Source organism: Cannabis sativa, chromosome 6 (genome assembly GCF_029168945.1).
Source record: "Cannabis sativa cultivar Pink pepper isolate KNU-18-1 chromosome 6, ASM2916894v1, whole genome shotgun sequence".
Classification (NCBI taxonomy): domain Eukaryota; kingdom Viridiplantae; phylum Streptophyta; class Magnoliopsida; order Rosales; family Cannabaceae; genus Cannabis; species Cannabis sativa.
The window spans coordinates 44321490-44328898 of NC_083606.1; positions in this window are offsets into that span (position 1 = coordinate 44321490).

Here is a 7409-nt window from a genome sequence, read left to right on the forward strand (position 1 = left end):
ACTAATAGGTTTATTGGCGTATATTTGATTATAGTTTACTATGTATTGAAAAAAAATAAAATGTTGTTCCAACAAATAGAATCTAGTAAATTTATTGATATATATAAGGAAGACTATATGAAGTGAAATGAATTGTTATTCCAATATACAAAAAGAAAAATGAAAATTTTTTTCAATATGCTAAAATAAACTAATAAATTTATTAGCATATACGATGATAAACTATACGAAAAGGCTACTATGTAAACAAAGAATGAAAATTTGTTTCAATATGTCAAAATAAAGTAATAAGTTTATTTGACATATATGACTATAGGCGTATATGCCAAATAAGCTTATGAGTAAGGCATTTCATGTGTGTACTTTGTATACAACCGGATTTGATGTGTCAACCTAAAACAATACACTAATTAGTTTATTATTTTATAGGCACACATTGTGTTTGAAACAAAAAATTAATTGTTGTTACAATATACACGAAAAATAGACTAATAGGTTTCTTGGCTTACATCATTATGTTTGATTATAGTTTACTTTGTATTGAAAAAAAAAATAAAATGTTGTTCCAACAAACAATAACTAGTAGGTTTATTAACATATATAATGGTAGACTATATGAAATTAAATGAAATGTTGTTCTAATATACAAAAAGAAAAATGAAATTTATTTTAATATGCCAAAATAAACTAATGGTAGGTTATATGAAATGGTTATCTGAAATGTTGACTATAGGCTACTCTATAAAAAAATAAAAATATTTTTTTTTTCAATATGTCGAAATAAACTAATAGGTTTATTAGCATATATGATGATAGGCTATATGAAAAGGCTATTGTTATGTAAATACAAACCTTATAGTTTATTTTTGTCAGTTTATTATGGTAGTGATGTATGGTAGGCTATAGGATGGTAGGTTCATGTTTGAAGCTTTTAGTCGTGAGGTTATTATTTGAAGTGATAAGAAGAACGATAGAGATGAAGCATCGATGGTGATAATGAAAATTTTGTAATTATCGACCACAATGCGAAATGTAAAGTTGCATTTTGTTTCATATTTTTTATCACCTTGTTGTGTCGACTGTTTGATTAATTTGTCGCTTCGTGGTCGAAGTTGTAATTTCCGGTTTACAATTGAAGCTTTTTATCAGTTTTAATGGAGTTTTTCCGATGAAATTTTGGATCAATTTTTTTAAAGTGTTGATTGAATTGTTCTTTTTTCCAGCAATGATTTCGTCTCAAATTTTTCAGGTATTGTCGGTAGTTTGTGGTACGATTTTAGTTATGAACTCATGATCGATCTTATGTTGTTTATGGATGAAGCTTTTTTTTAATCATTAATGGAGTTTTTTTGGTGGAAAATAATTTGTGATTTATTATTTTACAAGAAGTAAATTTATAAGTTTTCATTTTGGTTGGTGTTTCATGCACTGATTCAAAGTCTTGCTATTATAATTAATGGAGAAGATAGTATGTTCTTGGTGCAAAGTGACTGATTTGTATTTTCAATTACAGTAAGTAATTGTTTTTTATATACGGTATATATTACTTACGTGTCACGTTATATGATTCTATTTAATTGATGGAAGTTATTTATGTTATTAAAATATATATTACGTATATATATAAAAATTTCCCAATTTTATATAGCTGTCAGATTAGCATATCAGGGCAACAGTGAGGTATACATAGAGTTGCACCGAGATGCCAACAGATATATGCTAGGCTATCAGATAGTATGGATTAATTGCTACCACATCGGTACCACTAGAGTACCGAGTATAGGCTTGATTCGCAGTTAATTATACTTTGTCATGGACGTTCCTGATTCAATTAGGGTTATGTTCAGGTGTATGGGTGCTTGATTATAACCCGGGATTTAGTATGTTTATTATATTATGCTTTTCTTACTGAGTCTGTCGACTCACAGTGCTATGTTTATGTGTAGGTAAGGTCAAGGCCAAAGCTGAGGAACCGTGAGGATGAGAAGATGAAGATTGTACATGTCGGGGCGATTAGGCCTAGAGCGTACGATCCTCGGGACATCAGGGCTTTTGTAGTTAGTCGCTAGGAGGAAAATATTTTGTATTGAATAGCAAAATTTTGTAAAGTATTTTTGTAAAAAGGATCCCGAAATATTTTGTATGTAATATTATAATTTTTAATTAATTAGCAAAATTTTAATTAATCACGATTTTCATTAACCTCGTTGATTAGCAACGAGCTGCACAGTACGTTTAAAATCACGTCAACATGCTTATGCTAGTTAGGGTGTTACAAAATGCATCACCTAATCAGGTGAGCCCGTGCCACAACCTGGCACTAATATATCACATTGCCTAATCCAACAAGCCTGTACCTATGCCTGGTACATAATTGCATCACCTAATTAGGTGAGCCCTTGCCACAACCTGGCACTAATATATCGCATCGCCTAATCAGACGAGTCCGTACCTACGCCTCGTACATAATTGCATCACCTAATCAGGTGAGCCAGTATATCACATGCATAATATCATTACATTATCAATACTCAACCAATCAATCTTTTCATTATATAATAATATTAACTATTTCTCAATATAAATTAATTCATAACAATACTAATTGTATTACATACAATGTACTATGCAGCACAATATACTTTTCTTACCTCAAGTTTCGGTTTAGGTATGTTGGCCAACCTACTTGGAGAGCGACCAATGATCCCGGGCCCTATGTCATAAAAATAATAAACCAATAAGTGTTTATCTCAAAACACTGCTTAACAGTTGCAAAGGACAACCTACGGTTTCCTACCAAACCTTGTAGTTTAAAAACACTAAAATGAAACTTACATTTTAGTTCTAAAACATATACCATATGGTAAAGCTCATCGCAAGCTTTGAAATGGTACGTGGAACGTCCAAACGAACACTCGAGTGAAATGCTATGGAAAAAATACGATTCCCGAGTTCCCGAGATTGCCCGAAACTGTAAACCAGTTGGCCAGAATTGGTTGACCGGTTCCCAACCAGTTGGCCGGTTTGTCAGAGGCAAAAAATGTGATTTTCCAAGTTTACGTACTCACCGAAATGCTACCAGAACTGTCCAAACCACCCCAAACTTCATAGGGCACATATATACCATACATACTACCATACTTATGCAATAGAAACTACAATTGAGCCCTTTATTGGCAAATTTTGGGTTTTGTGCCCTAAATAAAACTCCATTTCAATGTAATCTATTTTATTCAACATCAATAAAGAAACAGAAGTATTTTTCATTCATTTGTGTATGTTTTGGTTCATCTTATCAATTGCTTGTCTATTTGATTTATAAATTCATCTGAAACCCTTTTCACATACTTGATCCTCTTTATTGTGTTGTCAACACATTGGAAAGTAAACATGACTATGTGAATAATGATTCCTAGATTTATCAGACACAGGGTTTTACTGATATGATAATGTACAATAGAGTTTACTTGCATTTGGAGAAATGCTATGTTCTTTCAAGAGCATTGGCTAAAGTAAAGCTCAGGTTGGATGCATGGAGTATGCATCGGAAGGGACCGATATTGAACTTTGACTTAGATTTATTAAACTTACCGTAATATCTATTCAAGTCAATATCGCCTAGTTGATCCTAGATCAAATGATCTTAATCCTGTTATGATTAGGCTCAATCTCAAGAGTGTTATTCGTGTTCTTTGATTTGTTAGTTAAGCCTACTTTTGGGTCAGGGTGATACGTACATTTTGGGAACACGGTAGTGCAATTGAGTGGGAGCGCTAACATAAACATGGAATCTATAGCTTCTATCTGGCGAATAGTAAGTAAAGGATGATCTCCTTCGAGCTTGATCAAACGAAAATAAATGGTGGAGTACTCATTTCACATAAGCTGAAATATCATTTATACGGGGTTAAATGTTTTAAGGATAAAATACATTGTAGGGTGTAACGGTAATCTAATCCCTTTACAGTGTAGATCATTCATATAGAGGATCATTGATCAAATTAGGATTATAACAATGGATAACTAATGACGTGTCTATATGGTGGAACATATAGAGCGTTCTATATACTGAGAGTGCAATTCTAAGTTCTATGTGTGGATTCAACGAAGAATTAATAAGTCAGTGAATTTAGGTTATAAATTCTTGATCATCTTATTGGAAGCTCGGTTATATAGACCCATGGTCCCCCCACTAGTTGTGATAATATTACTTGTAAGACTCATATAATTGGTTGTGATTAATCAATTATAATTCTCAAATTAGACTATGTCTATTTGTGAATTTTTCACTAAGGGCGAAATTGTAAAGAAAGAGTTTTTAGGGCATATTTGTTAATTATGATACTTTGTATGGTTCAATTAATAAATATGATAAATGACAATATTATTTAATAATTATTTATAGTTATTAAATAGTTAGAATTGACATTTAAATGGTTGAATTTGAAAATTGGCATTTTTGAGAAAATGAGATGTAGAAATGATAAAACTGTAAAATTGCAAAAAGTGAGGCCCAAATCCACATAGCCATGGCCGGCCACTTTTATAGACTTTATCATTTGATATTTTCATTATTTTAATGCCAAATAATTCAAACCTAACCCTAGTGGAATGCTATAAATAGATAGTGAAGGCTTCAGGAAAATTACACTTTTTACTTCTGATTTCCTTCAGAGAAAAACCTTAGCCTTCTCTCTATACCTAGCTGCCACCTTCTTCTCTCTCTTCTTCATTCTAAATTTCGAACCACTTAGTGTTAGAGTAGTGCCCACACACAGCAAGTAATACCTCAATCATAGTGAGGAAGATCGTGAAGAAAGATATTCAACAAGAAGGAGTTCAGCACTAAAGAAGGAGAGAAAGAGATCCAGGTTCAAATCTTGATAATACTCTGGGACAGAAAGGATACAAGGATTAGAGATCTGAACGGAAGGAGACATAATATTCCGCTGCACCCAATGTAAGGTTTCTCATACTTTATATGTGTTTATTTTATAATCGTTTTAGAAGTTCATATTTAGGGTGTTAATCAACATACTTGTGAGTAGATCTAAGATCCTGGTAAAATAATTTCCAACAACTGGCCTCAGAGCTAGGTTAATTGATTTTCTTGCAAGAAATTTGGACTTAAAACGATTTGTTTGATATTTTGGATGGTATCATGTTGTTTTGTGTGTTGTATGATGATTGATTGATGTTTGTGAATTTTCGTGAAACATAATTGAATATCTGTTTCTGGAATTATTTTTATTGGATAGTATGAAAAAAACTAAGCAATTTACTTTTTTATAGAACTCAATTTCGATTTAATTTGAATTAGTTATGATTTTTTCAAGTTTCGAAAAATATCAGGGGTGGTGCAAGCACCCACGCGCGCGGATGAGGGGCAACCCTCGGAAAGCACGCGCACAGACAAGATTTTGTCTGAAACTGAGGCTCGCGCGCGCGGAGAGGCTGCATGCAGCCTCCTGCGCCGAGGTTTCTCGGTCATGTACCCTGGCTTGCGCGCGCGGGCAGTATGCACAGCATACTGTCCATACAGCTCGCAATTTTTTCGTTTTTCTTCGATTTTTCATGCTATTTCATGGAATTAACTTCCGATTTTTTGTATAGTTTTGTATTTTGATTTTTACTTTTCAATTTTCAAAATCTAATATCAGAAATAAATTAATTTGAATTTTTTAAATTTAATTTTAGATATTAGTGTAATTTGAATTTGAAAACAAGTAAAAATTTATCTTTTTGCTTGATTTTATATCTTATTTTTAAATTTGATTATTTTATCTTATTTTTTAAATTTAAAGGTCAGATATTAAATATTTTTTAAGTTAAATTTTTTTTAAAAATTATTTGACCTTATTTAAATTTAAAATAAGATATTTTGCTAATTTTTTAAATTTGTTATTTTATTTAAATTAAATTATAAAATCTAAAATATATTTTTTTATTTTATATTTAATTTATAAAATAACTTCAAAAATTTAAAAGGTAGTTAGCAATTATTTTTGAAATGATATTTAGGTTAGTTGAAACCTATTTTTTCCAAAATTGTAGGTTTAATTTTAAATTTTTTTTATTATTATTTTTAAAAACCGAAATATTTTTTTTATTTAAATATTTTTGAAAATAATTATTTAAATTAAATAATTCCTACATCCAACTATGCAATTCATCTTGTTGCAGGAGTATGTGTTTTAGCTTGTTTGTAAGTTTAATAAAACCTGTTGCCCCTGATTTTGCCCAATATACGTGGACCAACCAAATAAGGACACGTGGATCAAGCAATGTACAATCCAAAATATTTGCTAAGTCTTTATGCTGTAAGGTAGCTTCCAGGACGTAGCTCCCGGAGAAAGCATACGGAACCCCATATACTCCCGGAAGCTCGAAGTAACGTTAAGGCATCTCCGTGACGTGTCAGGCTTCTCCTGAGCAATCAAGTCGCATTTAATGCCGCATGGGAGGAAGCGTGTTGGGACTGCTACATGCAATAAAGTCTGACGGCACAACCTCCAACCAACAGCTACAAAGTAATGATCATTTAAGTCTAGCGACGGCTACACTGTGAAGAGTCACATCAGTCAAAAGACAATAAGGACATTCCACATAAAAACCCTACAGCACCTAGGGATTTGACCATGCATTACCCATGGTATATTCATTGGGAATGTCCAACTTTATGGATACTTACAGATACATTTGTAAGGATAATTCTGGGGATCACCCCACCAAAAACACTATAAATACCCCCTCAAAGCTCATTAAATGGGATCGAGAATCTTGGGCTGGATATGAGCAAGTAGAGTAAATACTCACCAAGAGCATTCTCTATATTTATAAGAGTGAAACACTCCCCAAATACATTCTCTGTATTAAATACATCCATAAATAACAAAGACTCGTGGACTAAGGCTCATTAACGCCCCAACCACGTAAAAATCCTTCTCTAATTTTCTTACAGCTCTCTAACTTTATAATATTTTATTAGTTGCCGAAAACCTTGGTCAACATTTTGGTGCTTTCATTGAGAGCTGAAGAAAGCTACTGTAAACGAACACTTGACTTCACAAGCATGGTGGAGACTAGAAGTACTCGTCAGCCTCGCCCTCTAGAAGATGCTCAAGACCCAAATGAGGAAGATGTAGCCTCAAGAGCAGCTAAGGGTTCCGAGGAAGAAGAAGGAATTCCAGATGATGACTACGAGGGAAACCTCGATGAGTATGCCTACGACGAAGGTAGTTACTCGGAGTTGGTGCTTCTCAGACAAAAAGCTATCGATCACGAAGCCGAGATCGAAGCTCAGAAAGCACAAAACCAAAAAATGCAAGAAGTGATGCTGGCCATGCAAAAAGCCATGGAGGCGGCTGGCATTCACGTGCATCCCAAGGCAATGACTGCTGGACTTGGCA